Genomic DNA, 15,435 nt, shown 5'->3' with positions numbered 1-15,435 from the left:
GACCGGATCTCCTTCCGAGGGGAGGGCGGGCCTGGGGGGCCGGTTCTGAGGGGCCGAAAGGACGGCTGTTTCGGAGGAGCCGGGTCTAGATTGGGACGGCAGAGGTCTTCTTCTTTCCAACGGCTTCCTGGAGTCAGAGAGTGCTTTTCTGCTTTGTAACACCTGGTGAAACTGCGTTCTGAGGGCTGTTTGCTGCTGAGGTCAGAGCGAGGATTCGTGCCTATGATATTTGGGAGCAAGTCCCACCAACATGGTAACCACATCTTCTCTGAAGAATTAGAACCCCTTTTGTCTGGGACTGTGTTTTTTTTCTCAAGTCTCTCTGCAGGTAACTTGTTAGTTTCTGGCTGCTGTGTTACAAAAAACATAGTATTTGTCTTCCCTATACCACTCATGACTTTAGATTTCTGCTGTGTTCACTGTTGGGTTGCATCTTCTTATAGGCTGAAAAGCCAAATCACAGAATGCCAGGTTGGAAGAGACCTCAGGGATCATCTGGTCCAGCGTTTTAGATGATGTATAGTTTAAATTAGATGGCCCAGGACACTGTTAAGTTGAGCCTGAAAAGTGTCCAGTGTAGAGGAATCGGCCACTTCCCTGGGGAGATTGTTCCAGTGTTTAACTCGTCTTATAGGGAAAAATTTTGTTCTGGAATCCAGCCAGAATCTTCCCAGAAACAATTTATGCCCATTACCCTTTGTCTTGCCCATGTAAAAAGGGAGTCTCCATCATCTTGGCAGACAGCCTTTATACCCTGGGTCGTGGTAATAAGGTCTGCCTTAAGCTTTCTCCTTTGAAGGCTGAACAGATCCAGTTCTCTGAGCCTTACCTTGCCAGGAAGGTTTCCCGGCCCTCAGATAATCTTGGTGGCCCTTTTCTGGACCCTCTCCAGCTATCCGCATCATTTCTCTATAGCGAGGACCAAAACAGAACTGCAGGCGTGGCCTGGGAAGCATTGAGTCCTGTTTACCTCATCGGCTGTGGCCCTCCACATCTATGTTTATGCTCATTACCTGTTTCTGGATCTTTCCAAGCTAGCTTTTTTGGTTTTGAATGGTGAAAAGGATCATAGAGATGCAGGCATACCATGGGTGTATGCACTGGTGTGAGAATGCTTCAGTGTCATAATTCCCAAATTCCTGATAATACCTTGTTTGTTTTAGCTCAGTGCTTGCTAGAAGTTAAACATGCTTTTATGAAGCTATTTACTGTAATTCAGAAATGGTCTTCCTGAGTTTTGATAACTCAGAACATATAATGTTAAAGAGCAAGTTAGGATTGCTGTGTTTTCGATTAGTAAAGGAAATGACAATAGATGGAAACAGGGAATTATAGAATGGTTTGGTTTGGAAAAGACCTTAAAGATCATCCAATTCCAACCCTCCTGCTTTGGGCAGGGACACCTTATCAAGTGATTTTATTCCCTGTGTTATTTAAAAATTCCACATAGGCCAAATAAATAAAAAAAAAAGTAGTCTTGCTGAAATCTTACGACATTTATTCTGCCTCATTACAGTAGCAATAAGCAGGTGGACTGTGGCACTTGGCTGTATGACTAATGTAGCTGCTGTCATGGACTTACTAAGATGTACTCATGTCCAGTCTGAGCACTTTAAGGTGGATTTTCCTAAGTGACAAGGGAGTATGGCTAAATTAAGGAGGAATTGAGTTGCAACTGGTGATGTGACTTCACAGTGACTGTGCTACTGATGGAAGGAATGCTGCATGTCACAGCCTGCTACAGGGTTAAGAGGCTTTTGTTGGACCTTGGTGGTGGGAATCTTGCCTCACCTGAGTTCTAGGATGTTCAGGATAAAAGAGGGAAAGTCTTAAGAGTGATAAAATAAGAGTGGTAAGCAGCCAGACCTTTCATTGCCTTCCTTTTCATCCCTGAAGCGTGGGACTTCCTGCCCCTGTGCAGGCTCTCCTGCAATTGCTAGCTTCTTTGGGCTGACCCTGTGTACTCGGCATCTCTGCTTTCAACAGCATTTTCAGGGGAGAGGGGAAAAAGCTGTTTTAGTCACCTCCTCTCCTTTTATCCATGTGGAGCAGAGCTGTGTGTGTCGCGTTGTACCAGCCATGGGGAGGAGAGTAGGGTGAGATGGTACCTGTGGCTGCAGTGCAGCAATGGGATTGATGTATTCGAGGCTGTGTGCAGGATGGTGTTAGGTAGCAGAACTTTGTTAGCCCTGCTGCATAACGACTTCAGTTTTCTGTATGTGCAGAGTGGTGGTTCAAAAGTGATGGTGATGCTGTAGTTTACAGCAGTGGGTGTCTTAAACCTTTTAGACAAAACCTTAATTCTGATGGTAAGGGGGAGCGAAAACATGGTCTTTAAACTTTGTGTTTGTGAGCTTGTGGTTTTAGTCTCAAAACTGAAAGTGGCAGCACTTTTCTTGTCTCATCAGCTGTATCTGGCCCACAAGTTTGATAGTTTGTTTTTTTTTTTCCCCGTGACTGTACAAAGGAGTGAGGGAAGAAGTTGCTTCTGCTAAGATCAGACACTCTGCATAAGCTGAAACAAAGGTAACCTGAAACCTTGAAGGGGAACCCAAGGCAATCTCAAGTATAAGATGTGTGAAGTAACACAATCTGAAAATTGAAGTTCAATTCATTAAGGAGAACGTAACATTTATTAAGAGTATATTGATCAACATAGAGAATATAGTGATCAGCTGGGAGACTTGCTGTACAGTTTGTTGATGAATAGATAAATCTAAGTGATGAAAAATAATCAAAAACATGGAAGAGCGCTACCACCATTGTTCACGTCAGTTTTGCAGTGCCCAATATGTGTTATCCTAGAGACAAAAATCTCCCACAGCCAGTGTAGGAGTTGGATTTCTGGACCAATCTAGTAGGCCACCTCATCCGATTCTGCCATGCTGCGAGCCAGAGCAGTTCTGCCTGGTGCTCATGGCAGAAGCGCTGTAAGGCCATAGAAGGCATTACCTTACTCATCCTTCTCCTTTTTAATTGTATGAGCTTATGGTTTCCTGCTGTTTCAACAAATTTAAGGGATTAAAGATTGGGGCCATTCAGTATTGCTGTCCATGTCCAGTCTCTATATCATAAGTTTTTGACATCAGCTTGTTCCTGTGTTTTGCAATTGGTGCTGGCTGCAATATTGTGATAAATGATGTATGAGAAATCTAGTTTTACTTATTATACAGGACATTTATCCAGCCTTTGCTGTCTGCTTTGTTTCTACCCTTATCACTCCATCTTTTCAGTCATAAATTCCAGAGCTTCTGATGTTGTTTCACAAGGATCTCTCATCTGTTACCATCTATTTAAAATTGATTCAGACCAATGTCAGTGTAATGAAGGTCTGGTGGAGCTGTAACCTAAAAGCTGTGGAAGATGTTTTTGAAAACTATTGTTTGAAGGAAAGCAGGGAAGGGTTGCTTACGGGTTATAAATAGCTTTCTTTGAAAAAGTAGGTCTTCCAGGATATATGAAAGGTTGGCTTCTTCTCTTCCCTCTGTTGTGCCTGCTTGCTCTGATAACTGGGAAGGCAATGCTATTGATTTTACAGCACATACTACTCTACAGTGGATTACTAGGATTGCATTTAATGGATACAAGCCTGAGCTCACAGTTTTTCTGTGTTAACTACTTAGGTGGGTAATGCTCTGGTATGCAAGTGCATTGCTTAATGCTTTGACCCTCCGACTTGTTTTGAATAAGCTCATATTCTTTGTCCCTAATGACCTTTTGTAGTCAGTGCAGTCTTGTGTTGAGCTGTCCCAAGAGGAACTGGACATCAGTGTTTTTTCCTTGCTTAAGTGATCAGAGATCTCCCGGATTCTTGTTTGCATGGGGAAGGCATTTTCTGGAATGTTAAGATATGCTGTCTTTCCTGGACTTGGGGAATTTTGAAAGAATAGCTTCGATGTCCAGTCTAGATCTGGACTTTTTTCCTCTTTGGAAGGCTACGGGGCCTTTTCAGAAGGCTTTATGCTTGTGATATACTTGAAACACAGAAGGATATCAAAGAGGGAAAAGAATGTCACTGCTCTGACTTAGGTTTAAATCTTCTTTCATAAAAGAAAGCAGATGAATTCAAAGTGCCATGTTGCATTAGTAACATTACAGCTTCTTACTAACTGACGGGGCTCAAATGGAAATCCTGAGCATGTCTTTCCTCAGCTGTGTTTTGTGTCAGTAACTGTTACATGGTCACATTTGTGATGGGGAAACCAGAAGAAGGTGAGTCCTATCCAGGAAGAAGTCAGTTCCTCATCTGGGAGGTGGTCTGAATAGGAACGTAGTTTTGCTGCTAAGGTCTTGGTAGTTGGTGTCGTGGAAACTGGTAATAAAGTTGTGAGCTCCCAGTTGGTCTGGTCTGTGTTGCTGGAGATAAGCATTTCTAGTAGGTTATCAGAAAGATTTGATTTAAGCTCTCTCTTAGTGTGTGTGTTTGTCCTTGCACCGTGTGACATTGCTGGGTTAGCAGCTGATGAAGCCATGACTGAAATGACTAAGATGTATTCCCAGAGTCTGGGAGGCTGGATTTCTAAGAGTATGCCTGTTACCACTTGTACTGTCGAGTGTTAGCACTGGGCTTGATCTGGAGCTGTGCTTCCGTGTTCAACTTGATTTGCCCCATCAGTTCTGAACTCCAAAATAAAACTAGATCCCTAGTTTATAAACACTCTGCAAGTAATTGTTAAGGCATCTATATTTCCTATTCTGACACAGCGAAGCTGTTCTGGATTCCACTCGACTGACTAATGCTGTCACGTGGTATCCTTGCACAGTAATGTACAGTAATTTCCAATGGGAATATAGGAGCCACATGTAGCAGGGAAAGGAGTTTAAATGAATAAAATCACTATTAATAATTTAGACTAAAATTGTGCGTGGTGAAAAAGGACATAAGATCTTTATGCTGCATACCCTCTGAAAAAAGAATGTGTTCTTAATCTTTTAACTAGGTATTACATCACCACAAGCAGTTTGTTGCCAAGCTGTTTGACAACTTGGTAGAAATAAGCTGGAAGATTGAGTTTCATTTTGCTTGCTGTGTTTGTAACAGTACAAAAAGGAGGGGTTTTATTGTGCTTTTCTGAAAGTCCTTTTGGGCCCTTTATTGGGAGGAAGGGGGACAGATAATTGTGTCCCCTAAATCAGGTGTTAATTGAGGTTTTCGTAATAAAAATGGGTATTTAAATTATGGTGCTGTAACATAATTGCCATCAAGGTGGATAATGAGCCATAAAGATTTAGAGGGGACAGATTTCTATATTACATGCCTCTTAGATTTGTAATCTCCTTATAAACGTAGATTTATTATTAATCAAGCTGTAATTCTATCTCTGGTTACTGGCTGGTAGGGCCTGTGCCGGCAACTACCTTTACCACTAAGTGTGTAACTATCTGAGGTAGTCTTCTAGATATTGATTTGAGAAGTAATTTAAAGAAAATCTTTGGGTAAGAAGATTGTTTATCAAGTTTTAGTCAGCCAACTGTTTGTATTACCATGATAATCTGAAATCTCAGATTTGCAAGGTAAAGGGGGAGGTGCATTCCAGGACTCCCATTCCTCCATTACATGAAGGTCTTCAACTGGAAAATCTTTAGTTAATACAGTGTAAAGAATCCACAAGTATATAGTGAGATGCTAGTTAAATGAGGATAGACCAAGTTGAATGTGGCTGGAGTGGCTGGGTGGCCTCAGCTGCGTTTGGAGCTGGGGATGAACTCTGGAAACACACGTGGTTGACAATGGCTGTCAAATCTGTGTATGTGACATGATTGTATCCTCTTCATACTGGAGCTTCCATTTTGCATATGCAGGTAATAGGCGGTTCTGAAGATCTGCCTGTCTCCTGAGGTTTCTGTATGTGCTAGGCTATTGCACTGATGAAGTTCTGCGAAGTTCTGCCTTCTACCTCTCTGGCTTTTCTCCCCTCTCCCAAGAAGGTGAAGGCTTGAAATAGACCAGTTTTTGGTTCAGGGGTCCTGTTGTACTCTGAATAAATTGATTCTGGTAACATAAAGGTCTTCTCTCCCAGCCTGAAGGGGTAGAAGTTATGTATCTATTGTTCTACAAATCTTCTTCAAGGTGTACTTCTCCTGTAATTTGATGTTACTGCAGGAATGTAAATGTGATGTTCCTGTTCAGTCGATAGGCAACACTGGATTTATCTGCTGAAGGAAGCTGGATTGAATCAGATGTGGGTTATAGAAGAGGCAGGCTGGGTCTGATTCTTAAGTTACAGCAGAAAATCTGGTATCTCAGCTGAGGAATGGCCAACCCATCATCTTTCCACTTTCCTGCTTTAAAAACAAAGTAATCTTCCTGCCTTTTTCCTTTGTCACAGCAGTGATGGCCCACTGAGACCAGTGTCTGTACTGATAGTGGTCTCACGTTTTTGCTAGTCTGTGACGTGTTTGGAAAAGAGAAGCTGGGGGTGTAACTACATGTGTGGCCATGGGGCAAACTCATCCGGCAACCTACTCAGGTCTAGTTATCAAATAGAAGGAAGACTAGACTGATGAAGCTGAGTCAGATTTATCAATGTCCTGAGAAAATGAAGCTAATGCATCTCTGAAGACTGCTTTTACTCATAAAATGAGCTGCTTCTGTTTAGTTATTCATTGCTTTTAAGTGTTTCAGGGGTTGCATTCGTTACTGTATCTGCAGAAAAAATTTCTAATGTGTGGCAAAAAGGTAGATGCCATTGAGCGGGACAGGAGATGCAGTGTGTAACAGAACTGTGTGTTTAAGTCTGTTTGAAGCTGTAACTTAGAAATCAAGTTTGTAGTAAATTCAGTTTTGTATTATCAGTCCAAAACAATGTCCTTAAGGCTTTTGTAGTAAGGTGAAAAGCAGAACAGGAGTGATTTGATAGGGAAAACTGTGGGGGACAAAGATATTGACTTGACAGAATGCAGTGAGATTCCTGGGGTAGCTGTGGATTTGGGGATTCTGGAAATACAAGTTCTGTTCTGGCTGCTTTGCTGGCTGAGCTGGCTGGCTGTGGGCAGACTGCTTCAGCTTTGTGTGCTGTTCCCACACCTGCAAAAGAGGCATAGTTTCACTGCCTCTTAAGAGCCTCAATAGCTATTTTGCAGTCTCATGCAAGAATGAGGTGGTGCTGAGAGTAGAGGGATATTTGGCAAATCTACTTTCCACTCAGGGAAAAGGCGATGAAAGACAAGTTTGTGTGTGTGAGGGTGTTCAGTTCTTGGCTGTGTGAATATCCTGTACCCTTTAATAGGCAGTTTCATCAAGGAGTGGTGTCTTTCTGTGGCTGTGGTCGATTTCCACTCCACTCCACTCCAGCGCAGAACTCTAGTTCAGTCTTCCTATGCCCCTTATCATTGGCAGGCATGTAATTGTGTGTCTGTCCCTCCCAGAACCCCGTGAGGTTCTGGACTTTGCTCTCTGCATTCGTGACAGATCATTTGTGTTTGTGGGGAAGTGCAGCTGCATGTCTACACGGGTCCTTAAACTCCAAACATTAACTACAGGTGTGGGATTGCAGTGTACAGAGGGCAACCTGAGTTGTTGCCTTATGTAGAGGGAAAGTGGGCCTTTTCAGGTTTTTGCAAGTGTGGAAATTGAAATCTTGAAACTCATTTTATATGGAAACAATTATTAAGGTAGGTGGGGGCAAATATTGTAGGGATCTGCTGAGTATCTTGTCTGAATGTAGCTGCACAGGAGGGAGGGAGGAATGGGAAGCCTTTCTGCAGCAGTTTGTAAATGCGGGTGCAGCAACTGGAGCAGCCTTGAAAGTTACATTTTGGCATTGGGTAGTTGCTTTGCTTCCCTTCTGGGAGGATCGGGATTGTGTGTTTATGTATCTTACCTGCTAGCAACCTTAGCTGTGGAAGCTGCACATGTAGAATTCACTTCTTTTAACAGATCTACTAATTCTCTCTCTGTTTTTTTCCGTGTTACTTTATTCCTGACTTTAGGCGGAACCATATTTCCATTTAAGCAACCCTAAGTAGACGAGCCACTTTGCTGAGCTGGCTTAGGTGTCTGCTGCTTTCATATGTCAGGTATATGCTTTTTGGTAGCTGGTAATGGTACTTATGTTCCTGTTTGTCTCTAAAGAGCAAAACTGAATCTTTGCTACCAGCTTTAGTCTCTAAAGCTAAATGGCCTTTCCAAGAAATAATTAAGGTCTTTAGAAGTTTTTTAAACTATTTGAAGTTTTAAATTTTAAAACTGTTTTCTGCTTTTTATGTTCTGTTATGAACCAGTTATGTTTAATTAAAATTAATGGATCTTGCTTATTTAAAAGATGGCTTCTGGTAGTGGAATTTAATTCAGTGTTGGCTACTGATAGTATTTCCCATCTAGGTAGCCTTTTAAATGCAGTCTTGCAGTCCTGTTTGGATGGGGTGGAAAAACATGAAAGGAGTTTTAACTCGTACTCCATTTGAAAATGAGACAAGATCGTTTCTTGTGTAGGCTTTACTGCAATGGGACTATATGTTTATTAGCTTAATTCACATTTTTATTTCAGTTTGATTTCTTTGTTCTGAGTTAGACTGGGAAGTCATGTTTCCCTACTGAGACCTCAGCACTGAGCTTATGATAATAGCTGAAGTGACTGTTAACCTTCAGCAGTCATGATGTTAGCGTTTTCCTTGAATGCAAGTTTTGTCTGTCAGTGCAGCAAAACCTGGGATCTTTCCAGACGTGTGTTTCTATATACACTTATTTTCTTCTGTTAGCCTTGATGGGAAGGATTGGATGAAGACGGGTACCTCTTGGCTTATTTGGAGCAACATGTGAATTAAGGACAAAATGAGCTAGCATTGAAAGCTGAAACTGTACCAGTGAGTTGTTGATGGGTGGAAGAAAGTCCATAAACCCCCCAAAAAATTCAAGTAAGTGTGTGCAGGGTATCACAGCTGTAGTACCTGAGATAGAATTCACATTTCTCACGTTAGTGCTGTAAAGACAAAGGCAAACCAGGCTCATGAGGTCTGTTTTGAATACTTGAGGTGGTATGAGTTTGTTTTTGCTTGACACAAAAGCATTTTGGCGGGCATGCTTTTTCAGGTAGTCCATGATCACCTCTTAGGTGCTTCAGTAGTAGGGAGTTTTTAGAACTTCTGCTTTCATCTATCTCAATGCATGTATTTGGTGAAGAAGTAAACTATGGTAAATAGGGATGTTTCCTGGAACACAGGCAACACTGAGAGATTAAAGTGAAAGACGATAGGTTTAGCTTTGACATAAAGATGAAAATTTTTTGTGATGAGGGTGGTGAAGCACTGGCACAGGTTGTGAAGAGAAATTGCAGATGCCCCATTGCTGGAAAGCAAGATTGAATGGAGTTTTAAGCAACCTGATCCAGTGCAAGATGTCCCTGCCATGGGGGGGGTGGGGGTGGGGGTGAGGTGGGGGGGGGCTGTGGGGTGTTGTACTAGGTGGTCTCTGAAGGTCCCTTCCAACCCAAACCATTCTATGACTTCTAAATTAAGGGAATTTGCAGGGAACTTGCATTTTCATGAATGTGGCTCTTTTAGTTCAGAGAGATGAGGTATGTTAGTGGAAACACAGGATGTGACATGGCTGGAAGAGTTCAGCAGTTTACACCTCATTGTGGGAGAGATCCTGTAGGAGCGGGAGAAGGCTGGTGGTGGCCTTACTTGCATTTAAACTGCTTGGACTGAGGATGCAATCTGGATTTGAGGCAATGGCTCCCATGCAGAGTTCAAGATTTTAGCCTGCTTGCTGCAGGGCAGAGAGAGTTGTTTGTAGGTGGAATAGTTAATCTAACAGGCTGTAATTTCTCTCAGTACCATACTGAGTTTTGCTTGGAAAATATTAAATGCGTGGTGAGAGTGGGTGGTGCGCGTGACCCTCATGTAAGAGGAAAAATTGATGAATCTGTAGTAGTCTGACAGTGGTCCCATTATTTTCATACAGTGCAGTAGGCAGGTGATTTGGCTGAGTTCAAATATGTGACATGGTAAGTCATGTTTGACCTGCTGACAGGTCTTATTTTTCTATTTAAAAAGTTCTAGCCAAGTTTATTTCTTACTAGGTGTTTTTTGTCTTTTGTTAAAGTAATTCCATTAACACCTGTATTTCACCAAATTTCTAACCAAAATCATAACTCTGGATAAATAGTACCGTGGTGAGCTTTGACAGGGGAAAGGTGACAGTTCTATAGCTTTCTTTGAAATGTGTTTTAAGTAGAGTCAGTAGTTGCTATATTATGTTAAAATGCATTATGTTCTGGTTAATTAATTTTTATCAAAAGAATGCAATTTGCTTTCTGCAATATAGTAGTTGGAGTTCTTGTGGCGGTATTGAGAGTAGGTCCTGCTATGGTCAACAAAGCTGAACTTCTTACTAGGTAATACAAGATCAGGCACCTGTGCACCCCTGTTGGTCAAAGACCATAAGAAGAAAAAGCTTGAAACATTATCAGTGCAGTTATTTTTTGATTAAAAAAGGGTGCATTTTGATGGCAAAAGCTGGCTTACTCTGTTATGCTGGCAACATTTTGGGAATGTTTGTCTAGCTCTCCTCATCTGTAACTGGGGCAACTCTAAAGCATTACTAATAGTCAGACTCTTCCAATTCAGCTTGTTATGTACTGAAGTGTCACTGCAACAAATAGAGGAGCATTTTATTTAGCTTATGCTGCTTTGGGTTCCAGGCTACATTTTAAATATGCTGGATATTCCACTTTTTATTCATGCATCTTTACCAAAATGAGAAAATAAGTGGCCTGTTTTGTTGCTGGAGCTCACAGATTTCTCTAGCCAGCAGTCTCTCATTCTGGAAAAAAATGGACTAATTCATAGTAGCATGAAGTCTTGTGCTAATTAAGCTGAAGTAGCTGTACTTGTTAATGGTTAATAGATGTGTTCTATCTGACCGTTTTTTAAGCTCGTAGAAGTGATAGGAATTTGCTATCCAAATTTTGATTGTAGGCAAGTAGTAGTTAAAAAGCAGTTGCTCTGCTCAACAAATGTGGCGTTTGTTTGCTGAAGGATCTAACGGTTGTAAGCCCTCATTGATGGTATGAGTGCTGGTCGTTTTTTCTCACTTTTCCCCTAGAATGTAGGAATGGCACAGCAAATTTCTATTTTCTGCTGTGTTTTATCATGCAAAAATGCCTATCTTGTTTGTGTTGGGTCTCGAGGGGAAGGCAATCCTTCTTTTTCTAATATCCTTTCTTGGTGATGGTATGGCTTTCAGATCAGTGAAGCTGAACCGAGGAAGCAAAGAGAAATGTAAACCCATCTTTTTTTTTTTTCCGCTCTTCTTTTTAGATGGTCTTTAAATAACTGTGGTAACAGGCACTAATAGCTACTACTTTCTAAAATCCCCATCTCATCGTTGACAGAACCTGGGCTGTCCCCTTGTTTGAGTTTGGAAGTCAGGCCAGCCTTAGGTGTTAGTTGCAAATGGTTTTCTCTTGTGACAAGGCTCTCTTTTTGTGAAGAGTCCATTTTAAATAGGTCACCTGTTTGCTGCAACAGTTGAATGTGTATTTAGAGTAGGTGCGTCTGCCTTCCCTGTGTTTGAAACGTTGGTCTCTGACCAAGAGAAAAGCTTGCACGGATCTGCTTGACTACAAGACTGTCTATATAAATAACTTTCAATCTTCCTGTGCTCTTGCCTGTGAAATGTGTAGTTCTAGAGCCTTGTGTTTAAGTTTCACTGTCGTTCAAAACATGTGGCTGCTTAGTGATTGAAAAACTCATGTGTTATTGTGCTGCAATTCCTCAGCTGCTGCAGGATCTTCCCTTCTTTCTGGGTGCAATGTATGGTAAATTACCTAATGTTCCCCATGCGCAGTTAGGATCTTAAAGGAGGGATAGAGCTGTCTGTTACCAGTCGGGAGCCTAACATCCTTAACCAGCTCAAATAGTAGATGCTTTTGTGTCTTTAATGAGTGAAATGGGATGTGACATGGGAATAGCTATGTAACTACAGTTATGTAATATTAAGGCAGTGAATCTATACAGGACAGCAGGTGCCGTGTTTCTCAGTGTGTGGAAGAGCAGTCTTCTGCTTTAATGTCCTGTTCATTGATGTGTTACTGGAGCAGAAGGTCTAATTGCCCACTGTGTTGCATTAAGCAACAGCACAATGTGAATAATTGATTTTTTTCTAGTGTTTGTCACTGCTATGAAGATGCCATCCAGCATCTGCATGTAAAGTCCCATAATGAATATGACTGCCATCACTAAAACGTGTTGTCTCTTACTCCAGATCTGCACACAGGCCTACTCTTCAGGGGCTGTTTTCTCCCTGTTCTCCCTTCTTGTGTATTCTGGAAATGTTAACTAAAAGTGCGATTTTTTTGGTTTATGTCCGTTTGCCCCACTGTCATTCCACTGGAAATAACAAATGGGATTTACAAGATAGCATCCAAAATTGTGATCTCTCATCACAGTTGCTTTAACGGATGTTAAACCGTGGGGTGCGTATGCAGCAGAGGAATCGCATCCTGCCCTCCCTCTGCCCCTGCTATCAGTGCAAACCCTGCGCTGTGCTTGGTTAAATGTAGGGTGGCTACTTGTTCGTGTATCCTGCGAGATGAAATCAGGAAGGACATTAGATTTGTTTTAACCAGCAGCCATTGAGAATTAACTGGAGACTCCATACCTGTATTTACTTCAACGAGGGTCTGGTTTCTTCTTGGCTGTCTTAAGAGACTCAGAATCTTAGTGTACCTTATCTCCTGGATAACTGTAGCACTTAAAAAGAATTGCTGTAGATATACTTAGAACTTTTTTTTCTGTTAAGACTAGTGAAAGGTATGGTTTTTCTTTTTTACTTTATTTTCTCCCAGCAGGCAGTGCATTTGCAGCACGTCAAATCTGGTTTTACAATGACTTTATCCAAAAGGCTGCTAAAGTGGCTCAACATGACCCTGCTTTGAGTGGGGAGCACCATGCAACTGACTGTGCTCATTGTTTGCAGAACTGTTAGAGGTACAGAAGCATTTCCTGCAGATTTTGGGGTGATGCCATCTATTTGGAGAGTGCAGTAAATGAAAACAGAAGCTGTTTTGTGCTGTAGTTTTTTTCTGTGATCAGCTTTTTACTGTCAGTCAACCTAAGAGGCCTCAGTTGCATAGCAATGATTGAACACTTAGGTGGGAAGCTTTGCTATGAGAACCTTAACTTTTGTTTTATCTTGGCAACAAGCACTGTCTACTTTTATTGTTTTATGAGGCTGTGTACAGAGTCCCAATTTTTGTTATAGTCTTTCACTTTCACTGAAACAAGTAGTTACAGTGAAAACTTAGAATGCTGTCTAAATCTGGAATACCTGTCACACACTAGAAATCAATCACTTGAATCAAACTGCTTTTCACTGTTTCTCAATGTAAAATCAGTAGTAGCTCATAAATGTAATACAGGCAGCAAAAAAGTGATCTTCTCTTTGAAGTTTTTTTGTCGTTTTTGTCGTTTCCAGAATGAGTGGATGCAACCTCAGTTCTGTGTACTTAAACTACACAATGTATGTTAGCAGCCAAAATGGAAGCTGCCAGATCAGGTCTCCTACCTGTATATTATAGATGTGCTGAGTTGATTATGGCATTTTGATTTCCTCTGACCCATAAGTACCTTTATCATTTAGCCGATTCTTACGTAGGAGTTACTACAGAGTTTTTGTGATCTGGAAGCAAAGCATGTGTGCACCTTGGAATGAAGGAAATAGGAACAAAAGACCTATTCTTGACAAGTAATTAAATGGCCTTGTGTTATCAGAGAAAGCTGTTCCAAGTACCGTTAGTGGTAGGATACTTCCAGCTTGGCCAGTTAGAACTCTGAGAAGAAACTTCAGGGAAAACAGTGATGGAAGCAACATGGAAATAATTATGAACCATCCTAACTTTGCAGCAGCTCCCTCTGAGTCACTCCTAGTTACAACTAGGAGTTATTTTCTCATCTTCTGATGTGACTGGCCCTTTGATATGGTTTGGCTGCACCAAGCTGTGCTTCTCGGGGTTCTCCTTGTTGTCTAGCAGAACACCTAATTAGTCTTTCAGGTTTTGGCGGTAACATGGCAGGTGGACTGTTTTGGTCATCCCTATGTTCTCCCTGCAAGCTTTTCCAGCTTGTCATCTGTCTCTTTGTGTTTGTCATCAGCTTTGTTCTGTCACTTCTCTGGTTCTGCCTCTTTGTATTGCTTTTGTTGTGGTGGTGATTTCCCTGTGCCCCCCTCCTCTCCTGTGATCACTCTGAGCTCCTCTGCTCTTTCCTGGGGCTCTGTTGTGCTGTGTTCCCCTGGATGGCTGGGTTTAACAGTGTTGCCCCGTTGCCTTGGTGTCATTAAGTAGAAATGAGCATACAGACAGGAAGGGAAGAGGTTGCTTCAGTGACAACTGACCTTAGAGTTGCTTAACTTCTAGGTTCTTGTAGCCCTGATCTCTTCAGGGGCGACCATTAGTGGCAAAGTGTGTTCCAGTTTTACTAGTGAGAACTCTTTTGGAAGAAACTTCTGAGAAAACAGAGATGGAAGGAACATAGAAATAATAATTATCTGCAACTTCACAGCAGAACCGAAAAAGAGGGAAAGTGGCTAGCGACATCTGTGCTTACAGAAGAGGGTGTGTGGGTGACTGTAAGCAAACCTTGTAATACTGTGCAATTTGCTTGTTTCCCTCACCCAGGAAAGGTGTTGAAAAATTTTACATGCAGCGGAGTGTTTTATTTGTCAATGTAAAATGCAGGAAAGCATCAGAACAAAATTGGTACTGTCATGTGCTGTTCCCACAGCTGCCCTCCAGCATCCTGTTCTGGACTGTGGAGATGAAGGGAACAACAATGGGGCTGCAGTTGTCCATTAGGTAGCTTGGAGTCAGGCTTTGGAAGCAAGTCCTTTAAATGTCTAAAAAGGCATTGACTAAGGTAAGCGTACATGTACTACACAGTGATGTGGCTTTGAGTAAACAAATACAGCTCAGGCCCAGAAGTGTAGCAGCAACCGCAGTCCCCTTCTGACTGGCTGCAGTTATTTTTTTCCAGCTGGTAGGACAGAGCAAAAGCAAGATTCTTGTTACAGTGGTACCTGAATAGCCTAACAAATCTGATTAGTCAGAAGACACTACTTTCATTAAACCCCCTTTGCAACAGAGGTGATGAAATGTGCCTGGCAGCCTGTGTTACTGTGTGTGGTGCTTAACTGTTCTGTTTGCTGACATTGCCTTCTGCAGTAACGGCATCTGAGTAAGTGCACGTTTACAGTGCATTGAGGGGAGCTTGCGTGCTGTAAGCTCAACTGCTGCCTGACTCTAAACTGTGACTGTCTCTCTGGAAATGGTCTGTTTTGCATTTGGCTTGCTATTGGTGTGCCTTAGCAAGTTCTGTAGTTCAAGTGTTGCATATGGCAGAGGGATCATTTTTCCCACTGCATCTGGAAGTTAACGTAGGTCCATGATCTATGCTGGGATTTTACTACAGGAGTGCCAGCAAAAAACAGATGCT

The 15,435-nt window shown here is 41.9% G+C and overlaps 1 protein-coding gene across 6 annotated transcripts in view; it reads left to right on the top strand.

Moving 5' to 3' along the window:
- UBAP1 (ubiquitin associated protein 1) overlaps positions 1-15,435 on the top strand; it is a 39,406-nt gene that overhangs the window by 485 nt on the left and 23,486 nt on the right. The window contains exon 1 of one of the 6 annotated variants that reach the window (XM_054054075.1): positions 216-328. The exons of 4 other annotated variants lie outside the window; for them this stretch is intronic. The gene's annotated coding sequence lies outside the window, so the exon portion shown is untranslated. Of the gene's footprint in view, positions 1-215; positions 329-7,591; positions 7,615-15,435 lie in introns of those variants that run through there. One more of the 6 variants, XM_054054076.1, reaches the window with a different exon arrangement.

Source organism: Cuculus canorus, chromosome Z (assembly GCF_017976375.1).
Source record: "Cuculus canorus isolate bCucCan1 chromosome Z, bCucCan1.pri, whole genome shotgun sequence".
Lineage (NCBI taxonomy): Eukaryota > Metazoa > Chordata > Aves > Cuculiformes > Cuculidae > Cuculus > Cuculus canorus.
This window is presented reverse-complemented; position numbering and strand designations above follow the sequence as displayed.